Here is a 17,146-nt window from a genome sequence, read left to right on the forward strand (position 1 = left end):
TTTTCACAATATGACTCCTTTGAGAGAGAGAATGGAGAAATGCCAAGCCTCTATATGAAAGAAAATGTGAACCACCATGGCATGCTAAGGAAAAGCCATTCAAAATAAAACTGTGGAATGACTTCAGCTAAAACGTTAACACATCTCTTGGCAATGGTCCCTTCTCCCTGGAGTTCTCTGATTTGGGTTCTATTTTTTTCAGTCAAGTGCTCTTGCAGTTTGGCATCCCCAGGAAGCAGACTCTGAAGCAGTTTAGAAAGCGGGATGTGTTTAGGGAGTGCCCTTGGGACAAACCCTCCTGGGAGGAACAGGAGAGGGCAGGGGGAGAAGTCCAAGTGGGACCCTGGCACCGTTAGGGAGCCACAGGGCTGCAATAGCAGTCGTGGTGGTCCTGTGATGGGCCAAAATGGCTGGGGCTTTATCGCCCCACCTCCGCGGAGGGAATTCTGCAAGGGCCTCGCTGCCAAGAGAGCTGCAGCCAGCAGCACTCCCAACAGCTGGAGCAGCCCTTCCCTGAAGCAGTGCATGTCTATACAGCCAAATGTACTCAGGCGCGTTGGAAACAAATGTCGGAACTTGTACATGCTTTAGATATTTCATGTAGTGACTGATTTCGATCAGTTGTGAGTTTTCGCTCCTTTAAAAACTTTCCTTGCAACCTCCCACAAATCTACAAATCCCCTACCTTCCTCATTCACATCTCTGATTCTTTTGTGGGGGTGGGGGAGGGGCGGTGAAGTTTATTGATGGCTCCCTAAGCCCCCCCCCTTCTCCTGGAATCTGGGATGGACACTGTGAGGGGGATGCTCAGTGTGTTAGGGGCTGAGTTGGGACAGGGTGACCCGGGACTTCTTGCTCCTTGGAAATCATGTGGGCCATGAGGTCCATCACCCTGTTGCTGTAGCCATATTCACTGCCATTATCAGGAAATGAACTTTAAAACGTTGTCGTGGAGAGCAATACCAGCCCCAGCAACAAAGACCTTGGAAGAGTAGGAATCACTCATAGGAGACAAAGGAGACAAGCTGGTCCTCACTGTAGCCCAGGATGCCCTTTAGTGGGCCCTCTGTTTCACCACCTTGATATCTTCATCTTTAACGGCTTTCTCCACACGGCACGTCATATCCATCATGGACACATTGGGGACAGGAACATGGAAGGCCATGCCAGTGAGCTTCCTGTTCAGATCTTGGATGGCAGTACCCACAGCTTGCACAGAGTCAGTGGATGTAGCCCCAGAGCCATCATGCCACAGCTTCCCAGAGGGGTCACTTCTGGGGTGGCAGTGATCTCAAGGTCTAGGGTCATGAGTCCCTCCCTGATGCCGAAGTCAAGAACGACCTTGGTGGGGGGGGGGGTTGCTAAATTGTTGGTAGGGCAGGAGGCAATGCTGATAATCTTGAGTGAGTGAGTGATCTGCCACGCCTCTTGTCACACATCCATCACAAACATGGGGGCATCCATCGGCAGAGGGGGCACAGACGATGACCCTTTTGGCTCTACCCCTTGAAGTGGACCTTGGCCTTCTCTGTGGTGGTGAAGATGCCACCATTACCCCTATCTGACGTTGGTGGTATCTCACTCCTAGAAGACGGGGATGGTCTTCCTGTTGATGGCAAGGATCCTGTTCGAAGCCTTGACTGTGCTGTGGATCTTGCTGTAGGTGGAATCATACAGGAACATATAGACCATATAGTTGAGGTCAGTGAAGGGGTTACTGATGGCAACAGCATCCATTCTGAAAGAGCTGAAGGTGTCCTGGTGACCAGGCAGCCAGTACAGCCCAATCCATCCACTCCTACCTTCACCACCACATATCAGGGAGGAGTCTGGCTCTGCACAAGGATGTGTCTGTCTCCGGAATGGAGGGATGGGGAGCAGGGAGCCTCTCTTGACTCTTACACACCCAAAATACCCTTCTTTCACTCATTCTTCCATACCTCCTTCATTCTAGAACCTTCTGAAAATTCTTGATATTTGCTTTTTTTTTTCTCTCGCAACTTTTCCTGTTTGCAAATTCTTCCCATGGAAAATAATTAATAAACTCCACATTTTAGATGTTGAAGATGCTGTACATAATGGTACCTTGTCTGAAAAAAAGGAATAAAAATAAAATTAAAAATGCATAAATATTTGAATATATAAATGAAGATGAAAAGAGATGCTTGTAGTTGTATTTTTTTACTGCAGTGCACAGAGTAGAAAACATAAAAGGAAGAGAAAAGAGAAGAAAAAATAGCTGGTATCACTTAAGGATTCACCAATAGAGCCTAAAGAGATAGCTCAGTGGTTAAGAGTGCTTGCTCTACAATCATGAGGACCAGAGATCGAATCCCAGCAACCACGTAACAAGCAGGTACCCCCAAGTGTTTTAATCCTACATCTGGGGGAGTGGAGTCAGGAGGATTGTTAGGGTTTGTTCAGAGAGAGACAATTCCTCACATGAATAGGAGAGACTCATATCATGTTCCTTGTGTGAAGGTCAAGGGACTATCTCCTGGAATCAGTTCTTGCCTTTTCACCACAAACTAAGGTCATCAAATTCGGCAACTAGCACCAGTATCCACGGAGCCATCTTTTTTTTTTTTTTTTTTTTTTTTTTTTATTATTTAAGACCAGGGTTTTCTCTGCTATAGCTTGTTTGCGCCCTTTTCCTGGAACTCTAGCGTTTGGAGACGCTAAGCTGGCCTCGAACTCACAGAGATCCTCCTGCCTCTGCCTCCCAAGTGCTGGGATTAAAGGCGTGTGCCACCACTGCCCGGCTTAAGTCTTACTTTTTTATATAATTGGACTACAGACGGTTTTTAAAAGAGGTGTTTATCTTTAATGTAGTTATTGATACAATCAGATCTATATATTACTTTACTACTTATTTTTATGTATTCTATTGGGTTTTGGTTCATTTTTACTACTTTTTATGATTACCACGGTCAACTGACTTTTTAAGAATATTTCGTGTTTTTATCTCTTTTGTGGATTTGCCCACTCAGGGTTTGTGGCTTTTGTTTTGGCGGAGTTGGAGATGTTTATTGGCATTTGGATATATATGTTTGTCTTAGGATTTATAGTATACATTTTTTACTGTATCAAAATCTTAAAGAATCACTTACCGGTTATATGTGGACCACAACAGACTTCTGCTGTTCCTTTCTTGGGTCTTTGCATTATTTTAGCCATATGTTAGGTAACCCACAACAGGTTGTCTTTTCACTAAACAATGACTATTAAAGAAGTGTTACAATGAGTATATCTAACTCTCTTATAAACATATTGACAATTTCTGGTTTTCTTCTTCTCTTTGTGTAGATATACATAGTCATCTGGTACAGTTTTCTTTGTGCCTGAAATATATTTTTAGTATTTCTTGTGTTTTAGGTATGGTAGAGGCTTGTTCTCTCTATTTCTGTGTGCAGAAAACATCTTCTTTATCATCATTACTTTTTAGTTATTTTTATAGCATCTATGTTGACAGACACTTTTCAGTGCCTTAAATATGTCATCTTGGTAGTTTTACTTCTGAGAAGTCTGCTATCATCCTTATTTTTCTGCCTCTGTATATAATGTCTTTTAAAAACACCATTCGGCTCTTTTGATTTTTTTACGTTGATGCTGATGCTACTGGTGGTGATTTTTTGTTTTTGTTTTTGTTTTTATTACTGTTGTGACAGGGCCTCTCTATATAGATCTGGTTGACCTGGAACCCTGCAACTCTCTGTAAACCAGGTTGGCCTTGTATGCCGAGAAATCCCTCTGTGTCGGCCTCCTGAATTCTGGAATTCAAGGACAGATGTGCACCACCATGTGCAGCTTGTAATCCTCTCTTTTTAAAACAGATATTTTTAAATTTATGTACGTGTATGTCTGTGTGTCTGCATGCATGTGTATACAAGAGCATGCAGGTGCCCAAGGAAGTCAGAAGAGGGCGCTAGATCCCACTGGAGCTGGAGTTACGGGTGGTACCTATGTAGTAGGTTGCGGGGAACCTAACCCCAATGCCCTGAAAGAGCAGCAAGCATTCTCAACCGCTGAGACACCTCCCCGGCCCTATGACTGCCTTTTTAATCATGAGTTTTATCTCTAATTGTGTAACTCATTAGTAGAATTCTCTTTATGTCCTTGTGTTTCTGACATACTGTGTTTCATTGGTCAAGGGGTTTTAAGTTTATGTCAAGTTTGGAACTTTTTTAGCTATAGCCTCTTCAAGTACGTCTGGTCTCTCCCTGTTCCTGTCCATATTTACACACTCCTTTGGGATCTCCACTCGCACATGCAGACATTTGTTTAAAGTTTTCCAGTGGGTTATGGGGTGCTGGTTGCTATTTGGTTTTGTTGTTGTTATTGTTATTATTGGTTTTTGTCTCTTTTACTTTTCTTTTATTTCTCTCCAAGTTTACCACCCTTTTCTTCTGCAGTATTTAATCTGCTCCTAGTCTCATTAATTTTTTTTGTCATCTCAGACATTCCTTTATATGATTGGTTTAGATCCTTCTCATGCCATCATATCTTTCCCTGTATGTTCATATATTTTCTTCTGCCTTCTTAGATACATGGGATCTAGTTATAAGAACTGTTTATCCTCATCTGCTCACGTATCAATAGTGTCTTTTTCTATTGATAGTTTTTTCTCCTTATTACGGATTGAATATGCCTATTCCTATGCATTCCTAAGAATTTTAATAAATAATAGACATAGTAAAATTTAATGCTGGGAATTGATTTTGTACTTCTTTAAGTAGTTTTCATCCTTGGTTGATTAAGGTGGAAACATTTGGATCCTTTGGAGAACTGCTTTGAACTTTGGCTCGTCATTAGGAGCGCAGGCAGCCATCCAGGACTGATTTGAACCATCACTGGGCCAATGCTTTCTTCAACATCCTAACTCTGCCTTTGTATTTGGAGGTTTTCCCACTGACTGGCAGAAACATGAAATATTCCTGACTCCACCAATATCTCAGGACTTGTTCTTCCTGCTCCATCTTCAGAGTTCTTTCTCTTGCTCTGAACCCTTGCAGGAAAAAAAAGAAAAGAAAAGAAAAAATCCTTGCTGATTTCCATGAAGCTTTCTCTTCTCCCAAAGTTTCTTTTGCAAATCTGACCATGTTTCCATGTGCTCACCTCTGTCTTTACACTTTGGGGAGACCATTTGGCTCTGTGTAGAATCCCCTAACTGCACAATCTCCTAGACAGTTTCAATACAGTCACCTAGGGAAAGCATCCGGTTCATTTCATGTCATTTGGTTTTTTGTTGTTGTTGTTTTTCCTATCGCTTCCCTATGCTTATCTTCTAGAATTTAAGCATCATTTCTGGACAGCTTTTTCAAGATGAGATGATAAATCCAGTTACATCCTGACTGGAACTTTTTTATGCTGCATGACAAACGGGAAGTATAAATAAAGCATTTCTGGGACACGCTGAAGGGCAATTGTTATCTCAGGGGAAAGGAGTTATGCCATTGTTTGAGATGCGTTATGAACTATTTGCTTTTTTCACGAAAAACCACTTTCTAATTGAAAGAACAATGGCCGATAAATTAGGAGTACTCACACTTGGGCATTTGGCAGGCATTTGTTTTAAAACGAACAAAGGGCACCTCTACCCCCAGGACAATGACTGACAGTATCTGTTGCCAATGATAACATTGGATCTTGCAAGCAAAAGTGCGATTTGGAGAGCTTTTTGTTTTGTTTCTGCCACCCTAACCTCCATAGTTTTCTTTTTTTTTCACAGCAACTTTCCCTGATGAAATCAGTGGTGTTTTTTAAAAGCATAACTATAATATGAAATGCTCAACCTTTGCAATGCTTGTATAATTCAGAGAATCAATATTTAGCAGATTCCCAGTCAACATGTTATAAAGTCACGAAGAAAAGATACATCCAAAGCAAATGAGACCAGGAGGGTTTACCTTTAATGGAGTAAAGACGTTTATCCATTTGGCTTGAGAGGCTAAAACAACTGATTTTTAGGCCATATTTGTCATTTTTCAGTTGAATAATGCAGATTTTCAACAGTTATCTGAAAGTTCTATTAAAATTTTTCCCTCTTCTCACTACTGTGTGTGGAGCCAAGTTTTCTTTATCTATCAACCAATAATAGGTTGAATGTAAATACCAGAATCTAGCTGACTTCTAAGAAGTCAGACATTACAGATTTTTTTAAAAAAACATATTCAACAATGTCAGTGCTCTTACGAAAATCTTTTTTGTTTTGGAAATGTAGAGGGTTTTTTTTTTCATAAAAGTGCTATGTAACATGTAATGCTTTCATTATCTTTAATAAATCCATAATATTTATAAAGTACTTGTTTCACTTTTTGATACAACTATTGACGGACATAATGCACATAAGTAGAAGCTACTTGTGGTCCTCCACAATTTTTATTAATGTGAGGGCTCTTGAGACCAAAATATTTAAGAATCATTGTTCTCAGAGCTATTTTACTTCAGAGAGATTATAAATTAAGCCAACCGTTCTAACTGTACGTACACATTAGAGTGGTTTCTTGTGTGTGGTCTTGGCATGGGCTTGTCTAAAAGCTCCCCAGGTGATTCGAAGTACAGCCAGGACTTAGAAGCGCTGGCATTGAGCCACATGCTTTGAGAAAGACATTAGCAGAAATCCTATCACATTATTATTAACATTAGAAATCATGGCGCATAGTAGTTATTCAATAAGGCCCTGATGGTAAAAGTAAAATGATTGGGAATGGGCCATTCATAGACAAACTATGAAAGGAGCAATTTAGATTTGAAATTCCTGAGACACTGGGACTCTGCATTCCCCTACTTTTTGGTGGATCCTGCTCAAACCTGAAACTAAGGTATGCCTCCCTTTGTTTCTTTAATAGTCATGGAGAATTAAAGAAGCCTACATCATATCTCTGCCCAAATCTGTCCGCCATGGTTTTCAATCATGAAAGGGAAATTAAAATATTTCCTCCTACAGTCCAGTCAATTTCTTGCTATTTCTCTGAAACCTTATCTTAGAATCCAGGTTTCATGTCAACCTTCCCAATGCCATTTGCAAAATCAGAGATCGGGCCAAGATGGAGACTGAAGGCGGGAAAACAGACTCTTCTCTGCTTTCCTGATCTCCTCTCTCCAATCTCTTAGAACAACATTCACTCCTCTCTCAAAGAAGGGGAGAGTCCGACCCAGAATCCTCCATTCCTTTCGTTTCTGTTTGGAGACAGGGTCTCACCATGCAGCCCGGCTAACTGACCTGGAACCTGCAAGATAGGCCGGGCTGGCCTCAGACTCCCATTGGCCAGTCTCTGCTTCCTGAGTTCTGGGACTAAAGGCATGTACCAGCATGCCTGACTTCACAGACACTAATCTTGCATTTCCAACAAACTTCCCTGCATCCTTTTATAACTGTTGCTTTTTTTTTTTTTAGTTAAATTTTCTCTGAGGGTTCTGAAAACTAAAAAATGTTCAAGATTCAAAGAAATTCATCTCTAATAAGGAATTTTTCTATACCCGAAGAAACGAGAGTAGAGAGAACAAAGAACTAAAGAGAAACGCATATCTATTTCTCACGGAACAGACAGCTCGGAATTGCACATTGTCAAGATTATCAAGTGAAGTTATCATCAAGTGGTTGTCATGGGAGGAGTTCATCATACGGTGTTTTTACATATCTGGTGCATGTATGTATGTTCACAAGTACACATATGTTGACTTGTAATTTTAAAAAATATGCTATATTTTTTTTTTTGGCATCTTGCAAGAACAACAGGATGGCAAAGCACCAATTTCTACCACATGTTGGAGATAAGACATGGAAGACATGGAGGTTCTATTGTAAGAACTTACCTCTAGCCAGAATGGTGGTACACATCTGTAATCCCAGAGGTGTGAGGATGCCGTAAGTTCAAGGCCAACTTGGGCTACCTAAAAAGTTCTAGGCCGGCCAGATCTGTAAAATAAAACTTCCATTCAGTTTTATGATATAAATTGAAAGTATGGCTGGGCGGTGGTGGCATATGCCTTTAATCCCAGCACTCAGGAGGCAGAGCCAGGCAGATCTCTATGAGTTCGAGGCCAGCCTAGCCTACAGAGCGAGATCCAGGACAGGCACCAAAACTACACAGAGAACCCCTGTCTCAAAATAAATAAATAAATAAATACATAAATACATAAAACCCAGAAACCCAGAGCATGGCAAGGGCCCCATCTTGCCCTTACATATCAATTATTACACCTCTTTCTCTTGAGAACTCACCAGGGACCCCTAAGAATGATATTGGGATTTGGGGTTTGGTGGTGTAGTCCAACTTGCCCAACATGTGCAGGGCCTTGTGTTGGATCTCCAGCATCGCACACAAAACAAAAACAAAGCAAGAAACTCACCCAAGACTACAGCAGTTCCTTCCCAGGCTACTGCCCCCACCAACTTCAATCACCTTGGACTTGCCCCTTCCTTAAAGGTCCACCTCCCTCTCCTGCCTTCACACTGACAGCAGATCTTCAACACATGAGTCCTTGTGGGGACAAATGACATCCCAAACAAAGCCACCCTGCAGGCAGCTGTCGCTCCAAATGAGAAAACTTAAAGTCATTCAAATACAATCTTCAATTTGTTAAATTAAGCCTTGACTGCCAGACATCTTTGAAATGGTTTGATTTCCAGGTTTTAAGCAGGGTTTGTTTTGTGTTGTCTTGACTCTTTTGATCAAATATCTATTAACATCAGTTAGAAGAGGGGTTACAAAATATTTTTTCAGTTCATATCAAAATATAACTTAATCAAGTCAGGGCTGAGGCTTTCAGTTCTCTTCTGCTTTGGAACGGTTTGTGAATTTTCTAAGGAATTTGTCTGTGTTGTAACACTATGAAATTGTGAAGTTTTTCTACTGATCAGAGTACAAAGAATATAATGAGTCTTCACTGAAAAAAATGCTCTCTTAATCTTATTTTGTTGGAATAATTTTAACTGTGATTATTAATTATCCCCTTCTAACTTTTCAAAGAACAATCTTTCCTTGAGTAATTTTCAAGGTATATGTAGGAAAGCAGAAAGAGATTTATTCCATATGGTTACATTGGGAAGAGTCCTAATGAGTCCCCTTACCCCGCCATCCCCCAACATACACAGTTCCTTCAAGGGTCCTCTAGTGAGTTTAAGTTTAAACAGAAGGCCAAGGGTTTGTGTATCTAACAGTCCTGGTCGATGTGTGTTCTTGTTTACTATTAACCCATCATCCCTGTCTGGGATTCAGTCTCATCATGTAATGTGGTCTGACAACTTGTTAGAACTCTGGGAAATCTCTTTCCAGGAGACAAGATACTCCTCTGGCTGGTACCTTTTCCTTTCTCATCACGAGATTCCCAGGGAACTTCCCAGTTCTTTGGGATCCATTGTTTTAAGTGTCTCTTTAGAATACCTTCATTTCTTCTGGGGCTGTTATAATCCCCCACTTTCTGTTTTAGCGACTTAATCTTGATGTGGAGGATGTCTATGTCTGAAAGAAATACAATAAATAGAATACAAAGAGGGACCAATGTGAACCCTTTAGTTAATGCCCGACAGCCTTGCCTAAGAACTGTATTTTCATGACGGTTCTGGGCTTTGAGTTACTTTTGGAAGAGCTGACACTTGCCATGTCTTGTTGGTTTGATACAGGATCTCATTAGGAAACCTAGACTGGCCTCAAACTTCATATCCTCCTGTTTCAGCTTCCCAAGTGCATGGATTTCAGGCAAGCACTCCCATGCCCAGCATGACGTCTAGCTCTGACAACTTCTCCTATGTCTATGAACAACATTTTCTGATGACTCTGCTGATTGGCCATCTGCTGGTTTGTCCTCCGTGGACCCATGATGACAGAAAGATTTGTCCTGGTTGGTCGGATTTGATCCCACATTGTGTGTGTGTGTGTGTGTGTGTGTGTGTGTGTGTGTGTGTGTGTGTAAGCAACAGATGTCAAGAAGTTAGTGCCGACAGACCATTTAATCCCAATTTAAGCAACTTTATAGACATGGCTCTTAGGCCAAACATATTCTAACTATGCCCTATTTCTCCTCTAGGTAATGTCCTAGCATTTCAGAAATGGTGTTCAGGTACCTTTCTCAGAAGCGGTACTTCAAGGGTCAGACCTTGAGAACTCCAAACCAAAGTCCAGACTCATTTCTCTGTTTCCCAAGTAGAGATCAAAACAGCTGAGTTGAAGTGTTAAGACAGGAAAACGTCCCTGGAATAAAATGACTGCAGCAGCTCCTGGGAACTTCCATCTTTCCTGTCTACCCAAGGTCTGCTCACTGTTGAGTGGCACACTCCTTCCCCTCCCCCCCAAAAAAATGTATCTTTGCTCCTTCATGGTCATCATTTTGTTATCGTGCTGGCTAGTTTTGTGTCAACTTGACACAAGCTGAAGTCATCTGAGAGGAAGGAACCGCAGTTGAGAAACTGACTCCCACAGTTGAGAAATTGACCCCATAAATCAGGCTGTAAGCAAGCCTGTAGGGCATTTCCTTCAGGAGTGATTAATGTGGGAGGGCCCAGCCTACTGTAGGTAGGGTCATTCTTGGGAGGGAGGTCCTAGGTTCCATAAGAAAGCAGGCTGAGCAAGCCATGAGGAGCAAGCCAGTAAGCAGCACCCCTCCATGGCCTCTGCATCCACTCCTGCCTCCAGGTTCCTGCCTTGTGTGAGTTCCTGCCTAATTGTTTTCAGTAAAGAACTGTATGCAAGTGTGAATGAAACAAACCCTTTCCTCCTCAAGTTGCTTTTGATTATGGTGTAACAGCCATGGTAACCCTAAGTCAGTCAGAAATTGCTACCAGGAGTAGATGGATTGCTGTGAAAACCTAAACACGTTGCTTTGAGAAGGACTGTGGGAGGAAGAACATCTAAACTTTGGGCTAGAAAAGCCATCAAGTATTAAGAGCTCAGTAGGCTGTTCTGTAAGAGCTTGGAAAATAATGATGTTGATTGAGAACAACGCAGACCATAGAGGCCTTGCCTGTGAAGTTTTGGAGGGAAGTTTGAGAGTCTGTTGAAGACTCTATCAGGGCCTTTGCTATTTTAAATTAAGAATCTGTAGTTGGTTCTGGGTAGCTGGGGCTGAAGAACTGGCTGTGATTAAGAAGAGATCAGGATCACTGACATGAAACCTTTGCTTAACTAGGACAATTGATGTTGGTTAGCTAAGGTTGGGAAATTAGCGGTAAGAAGAGACCAGCACCCTTGAGGTGAAATCTTCTGGGAAGTATTTCCTCCAGGGCAGCACACAGAAGCTGGGTGCCAGAGGGGGCCCAGGTTGTACCTTTCCTGGCAGCCAAACTTGATTTTGTGTAAGAATCTCCCAGGTGGTTCTAGTTTTGAAGGACGAAGAGGTCATGAGACCAGATGAGAGACCGGGAGAGGGTAAAGCCTCAGTAGCAGGTGAAGCCCCAGCATTGAAGGCGTCGTCATGGAGAGATGAGGCTTGGCACCTTGAAGAGCACCCAGGAGAGGCTACTGGTGAAAGTACAGCCCAGTTGCTGCAGAAAACGCTAGGATTTTAGAGATGCCAATACCGCGAAACTATGGCCAAGGACAGCAGAAGTCATGGAGTAGAAGAGGCCTGAGCCTGAGAGACAGACCATCTGTGCTGTGGCAAACCCTTTGGAGGAGTCCAGAAGACTGTAAGTGAATTCCAGACAGTGGACAGCGAGTTATTTATACCGTTGGAGTTGGTTTTGCTTTGTTCAGATTGTAATTGTGACCGGGTTCTTCCCTCTTGGAATAAGGAAGTATTTATTTTGATTTTACAGGAGTCCACAGTTGAGAGACAACTTTTAAAAAGATTTTGAAGTTTTAAAGAAACTTTGGAGTCTTAAAGTGATCGAATTTTTAAAGTGTTTGAGTTTTTAATATGTTTTTATTGTGATATATATTAATATGAGCTCTTGGGGACAAACAAAAAGAGAAAAATTATTGTCAAAGAGTGCTGCACTGGTGTTTCCAGCTGAAGAGGGGTGAGTTATCAAATGCTGGGGTCACATCAGGTGCCGAGTGAGTTCTGACCTCTCATCTTCGATAAACAATTAAAAGAGCCAAACTAAAAATGGAAAGGAGAAGGAGGTTTTACTCAAGGTGGCCCCACTGGGAAGAGGAACAGAAAGATCAAGGGACACTCCCTTCCCCTTGTCGCCCCGTACCCACATGTCCTTCTTCAAGGAATATATATTTTTTTAAAAGCTTGTATTTAAGACGCAGGTTAAGTCTAGAAGTCTCCGATGAAAGAGGAAGAAATACTCGAAGATCACTTCCAAGAGGGCCCCAAAATAGAATCCTGAAAAAGTAAATAGGTGCTAAGAGTGTGGCTAGTTGTATAACAAATGCTTAGCATGGAACCCTGCATTCAATCCCAGAACAACACAAACCAATTAAAACGACACAAAGTCACAGAAATAGCAATAGTCTTTAAAAATAACCTTGGTTGGTACCATATACAGCTATTACTACCAATACTAACAGGAAGTTGCAACATAACAACACAACTCAAATTCTGCCTTTAAGCCACATATATTCACAGATATACTATGTATTTAATTTTGTCTAGACTTTGGTTTAAATTTAGACTAACCGTGCGATTTCGTCTTATTTATGTATCTATGAACATGAGTAAAGGATTTTGAGTGTGTTTGTAATTCAAAAAAAATTATGATCACAACCTATGCTATTTTAGAAGTCTATAGCAGTTATACTACATGATTCATTTTATAAATTAGACGAACTAATCCATTTTCAGTTTTAATGTTTGAAAAAGCATTTCCACAGAGCTGGTCATCAGCCAGAGTATACCTAAATTTCTGCCCCTACCGAAAAAGAAGCTTAAATTCCAGGATACAATTTTAGCAAGACTAATCCCCTTCTGTCACGGCCAAGGCTTGGTCTTTTAGCTTGCCACTTAATAAGTTAGATACCTATTACAGAGAACATTATAGCTTCAACTCAGAGATCTGGACAAAGCAAAATAATTTGAATAGCCAGCCCTTGGGAGGCAGCGGCAAGTGGATCTCTGTGAGTTCCAGACCAGCCTGGTTACATAGTGAGTTCTAAGACAGCCAGAGATACATAGTAAGATCCTATCTTTAAAAAAAAAAAAAAAAAGCCAGGCGGTGCACACCTTTAATCCCAGCACTCGGGAGGAAGAGCCAGGAGGATCTCTGTGAGTTTGAGGCCAGCCTGGGCTACAGAGTGAGCTCCAGGAAAGGCACAAAGCTACACAGAGAAACCCTGTCTTGAAAAAAAAAAAAAAGACAAATGGGTTTGAATAACTTTTTCACAATATATGTGTTTATTTTGTCATAAAAAATCTGAATTACAAAAAAGGAGGGGCCATACCAGGACTGGACATCTTCATTCTACGCTGAGGCAAAATGGTCTCCTTTCAGTATTGCTTTTAGAATAGAGAAAAATAACATCGATCAGAAATTAAGACAAGGGGCTTGGGGAGAACTTACCAAGTAGGAAGTTTTGCTTCACGAGTATGAGGACCTCAGTTCAAATCCCCAGCACCCACATAAAAAGTCAGGCATGGCTGCGAGAACCGCAGTGCTGTGGAGAGTGGGGAATGGAGGACCTGGCCACCAGTGTAACCCCAGGTATAATGAGAGAGAGTCTGTGTCAAGGAAGTAAGGCAGAGAAGGATGCAACAGGGCATCCAACATCTTCCTCTGGCCTCTACATGCAGGCATGCATGTATACTACACACACACACACACACACACACACACACACACACACACACACACACGAATAAATACTGTGGTTTTAAGAAAAGAAAATAAGGCAATGTCTCAGACAGGAAGTGGATGCCATTCTGCATACGCTATATATAGGATACAGTGAAAGTTATTATTCAAGATTTTTACAGGCGGAGGGAAACTCAGAATAGTAGATAAGCAGCATGATTACTCACATTTCTGTGGGTTATTGTGTTTATCAAATTATACAGTTAGCATAAAGTATTATTAATTTATAATGTATGCATATCTTTACCATATAAATATAGTTATGTGACCCTTAGAGACAAGAAAACATTCTAAGAAGTATATAGTTATGTGATTTCATCACTGTACAAACATCAGATTTCACAAATGTAATTGGTACTACAAAAGACACATGTAAGTTTTTTTTTATTTTTTTATGATTTACCATTATTTTTACGTGCATTGGTATTTTGCCTGCATGTGTGTCTATGTGACAGTGTCAGATATCCCTGGAACTAGAAATACAGACAGTGTGAGCTACCATGTGGGTGCTGGGAACTGAACTCAGGTCCTCTGGAAGAGCAGCCAGTGCTCTTAACCACCGAGCCATCTCTCCATCTCCAGCTCCTCACATGTAAGTTTATATGTATGGTATGTTTGATGTGGCATATAGCTCCTAGGGCCATGGTGAACCAAACAAACAGAGAGATCAAGAAATACTGTAACTATGAAATGGAATGAGGTTGCCATCAACAAAACACAATATAGCATTTTACAGTAAGCTTTTTAAAAATGTAAGTAGAAGTATTACACTCTAAAATCACAAGCAATATTGATGGTGCTAGAAATGTAGCTCAGTGGTTTGCACGTAGCATGCATGCATCCTCGGGTTCAATCTTCATCACCAATGGATTGCTAAACCAGTAAACATAAACAGTGAGCACACAAGCAGTAGCACAGAGCTTACTGTTATTATTTAACGTACTTTAAGTATTATGCACTATACATGGCTATATATGCTTTGCTTTTATGCAACTGGCAGCCCAGGTTTGTTTCCATCAGCATGGTTACAAACACACGAGATGAACTTCTCTCTCAGTTTCTACCCCTGTATTTTACCTTCTGCTTGTACTTTCCGACCCTCTTCTCCGTGTTATAGGTTTGTCCATCTCTCAGCCATGAACTCCACCAGGAGTTAGTTCCCCTCTAGATCAAACGCCTTTCCTAAACGTTTGAGATGCACAAGTGGTTCTTGAAGATGCTCAGTAAATCAATAAATCAAAGACTATAAAGTCTCCAGAGAAACAAAACCAAACAAGCTAAATTAAAATCAACTAGTCTTCAGCTAAGTCAGCCACCACCATTAAAGGAACTGGGACAGTTTAACATCTAGTTATGATCAGAAGCATGTTTGAAAGTTTTTAGATCCGAGGAATCATAATCAGGGTATAAGTTACAGTAAAATATTCAAGTCACTACAGTCTAACTACAGTAAAAATAAAACCAATGGGTTTATTTAGTTATTTACTCAGTGATTTTATAGTACACCAAAACACTGTCATCCAGTAGCACAGAAAATAAATGACAGTTCTGGTCACTTGAGGATAGCAGTAGGACCCTTCTTTGGTGAAGCAGAAAGAAGTCTTCCTACAGCCAGATTCCTGTGCCTCTTAAGCTTTTTGTTGTCTTTTTAAATTGGCATCCATGAGGCTGGAGAGAAGGCTCAGTGGTTGAGAACACTGACTGCTCTTCCAGAGGACCCTGGTTCAATTCCCAGCATCCATAGGGCAGCTCACAGCTGTCTGTAATTCCAGTGCCAGGGGACCCGACATCCATGGCAAAACACCAATGCACATAAAATAAAAATAAATAAATTTAAAAAAATTGGCACCCACAGAATCAAGTTCAGCAACTTATTTCTTTGAGGAGATAAAGGAATATAATATCTTTATCATATGTATATGTTTATATATATATATCACATGCACACACAAATATATACATATACATATATATCCTCTAACATGAATAATACTGGTATCATAAGTAGTACTTATTGTGCATTTTCTATTATCTGGCATTTTCTATTATAATATTTCTATTTCTATTAAAAATGCTTTCTGTGCATTATTCCAATTAATCCTTGTGTCAACTTACAGGTTAGAGACATCAGTCCCACCAGTTAACTGTCACTTGGTTGTGTGATACATACCAAGGCACACTAATCACATGTGTCCTGGTTTCTTCAGTCAGTTCTCACAAGAATCCTATGATGTATAAAATTATTACCCCCCATATTGGGGAAAATTAATTCTTCATGAGATTAAAGAGCACCAGGTTTCTAAATAATAAAGCTGAGAGTGGGCTGTATTAAAAATCTCACCCCAAGCCGGGCGGTGGTGGCACACGGCTTTAATCCCAGCACTTGGGAGGCAGAGGAGGTGGATTTCTGTGAGTTCGAGGCCAGCCTGGGCTACCAAGTGAGTTCCAGGAAAGGCTCAAAGCTACATAGAGAAACCCTGTCTCAAAAAACCAAAAAAAAAAAAAAAAAAAAAAAAAAAATCTCACCCCAACTCCTTTTTTCTAATGAGAATATTCTCAGCTGCTTCCATGTGGTGAGAGAGCCCAGATGTCTTTGTTTTGGTCAATCCAGATATGTTGATGTCTGTAATACCTTTGTTCTTTTCCATTGGCTTTTGGGCTGTGGCTAGTTGACATCATTTCAAGAACAGAGATTTAAATTAAAACTCAATTCTCTATAGTCTGAGGGAACTTGACGCTAAATCCATTTTTAAGAAATTCATAAGCATTTATACCTTCTCTTCTTCTTGGGGAAAACCACAAGGACAAGCAGAAACCACTGGGATGTACAAGAATTTTTTTTTCCAATTACCTAAATATTGACTTATAAGGAAACAATAGAGAACCGAGATGAAACATGTGTGATTGATTATCTCTCTCTTTAGTTATTAGGTTTTCATAGTCTTCCTCTTGGTCAAATGATCATCTTTTTTACTATGTGCTCTTCTAAATATATATACTATGTTATCAATGTTATTATATATAAAATTAAGTGAAAAATGCATGTAAAGCTAATGAATAATGGAAATAAAGAAGTTATGTGGGATAAACAGAGAAGAATTTTTCTATATAAAAAAGAATGAATGCATCTGACTCAGGGCTGTATGCAATTAATGATATTATTAATTTGGGCCTGGTTAAAAGGCAGTAGGAAAATGCTGAGAAGTTTATCATGTGATATTTTAGGACTATTGGTTAACCAAATCATGACAAAGGGGGAAAAAAGTTTGACAATTCAATTAAAAAATTCAATTACTAAACCCTTGAAAATGGCTCATGTCTAATCCCAGCAGAAGCAGGTGGGTTTCTGAATTTGGGGCCTGGTCTACATAGTGAATTCCAGGGCATCCAGAGCTATGGAGAGAG

General features: G+C 40.6%; 1 long non-coding RNA gene and 1 pseudogene across 2 annotated transcripts; both read right to left on the bottom strand.

Annotated features, from left to right (window-relative positions):
* Positions 1 to 804: 804 nt before the first annotated feature.
* On the bottom strand, positions 805 to 2,081 carry LOC114683581 (annotated as a pseudogene).
* Positions 2,082 to 11,983: 9,902 nt separating this feature from the next.
* Positions 11,984 to 16,826, bottom strand: LOC119086459. 2 transcript variants are annotated; one of them, XR_005089738.1, is made up of 5 exons: positions 16,516 to 16,826; positions 16,268 to 16,406; positions 14,819 to 14,923; positions 13,332 to 13,386; positions 11,984 to 12,276 (listed from the first exon to the last, which is right to left on the bottom strand). It is a non-coding gene; the product is annotated as an uncharacterized LOC119086459 (long non-coding RNA). The 2 variants fall into 2 exon arrangements; XR_005089737.1 differs by having other exon boundaries at positions 13,332 to 14,923.
* Positions 16,827 to 17,146: the final 320 nt, after the last annotated feature.

This window comes from Peromyscus leucopus, chromosome 22 (genome assembly GCF_004664715.2).
Source record: "Peromyscus leucopus breed LL Stock chromosome 22, UCI_PerLeu_2.1, whole genome shotgun sequence".
Classification (NCBI taxonomy): Eukaryota; Metazoa; Chordata; class Mammalia; order Rodentia; family Cricetidae; genus Peromyscus; species Peromyscus leucopus.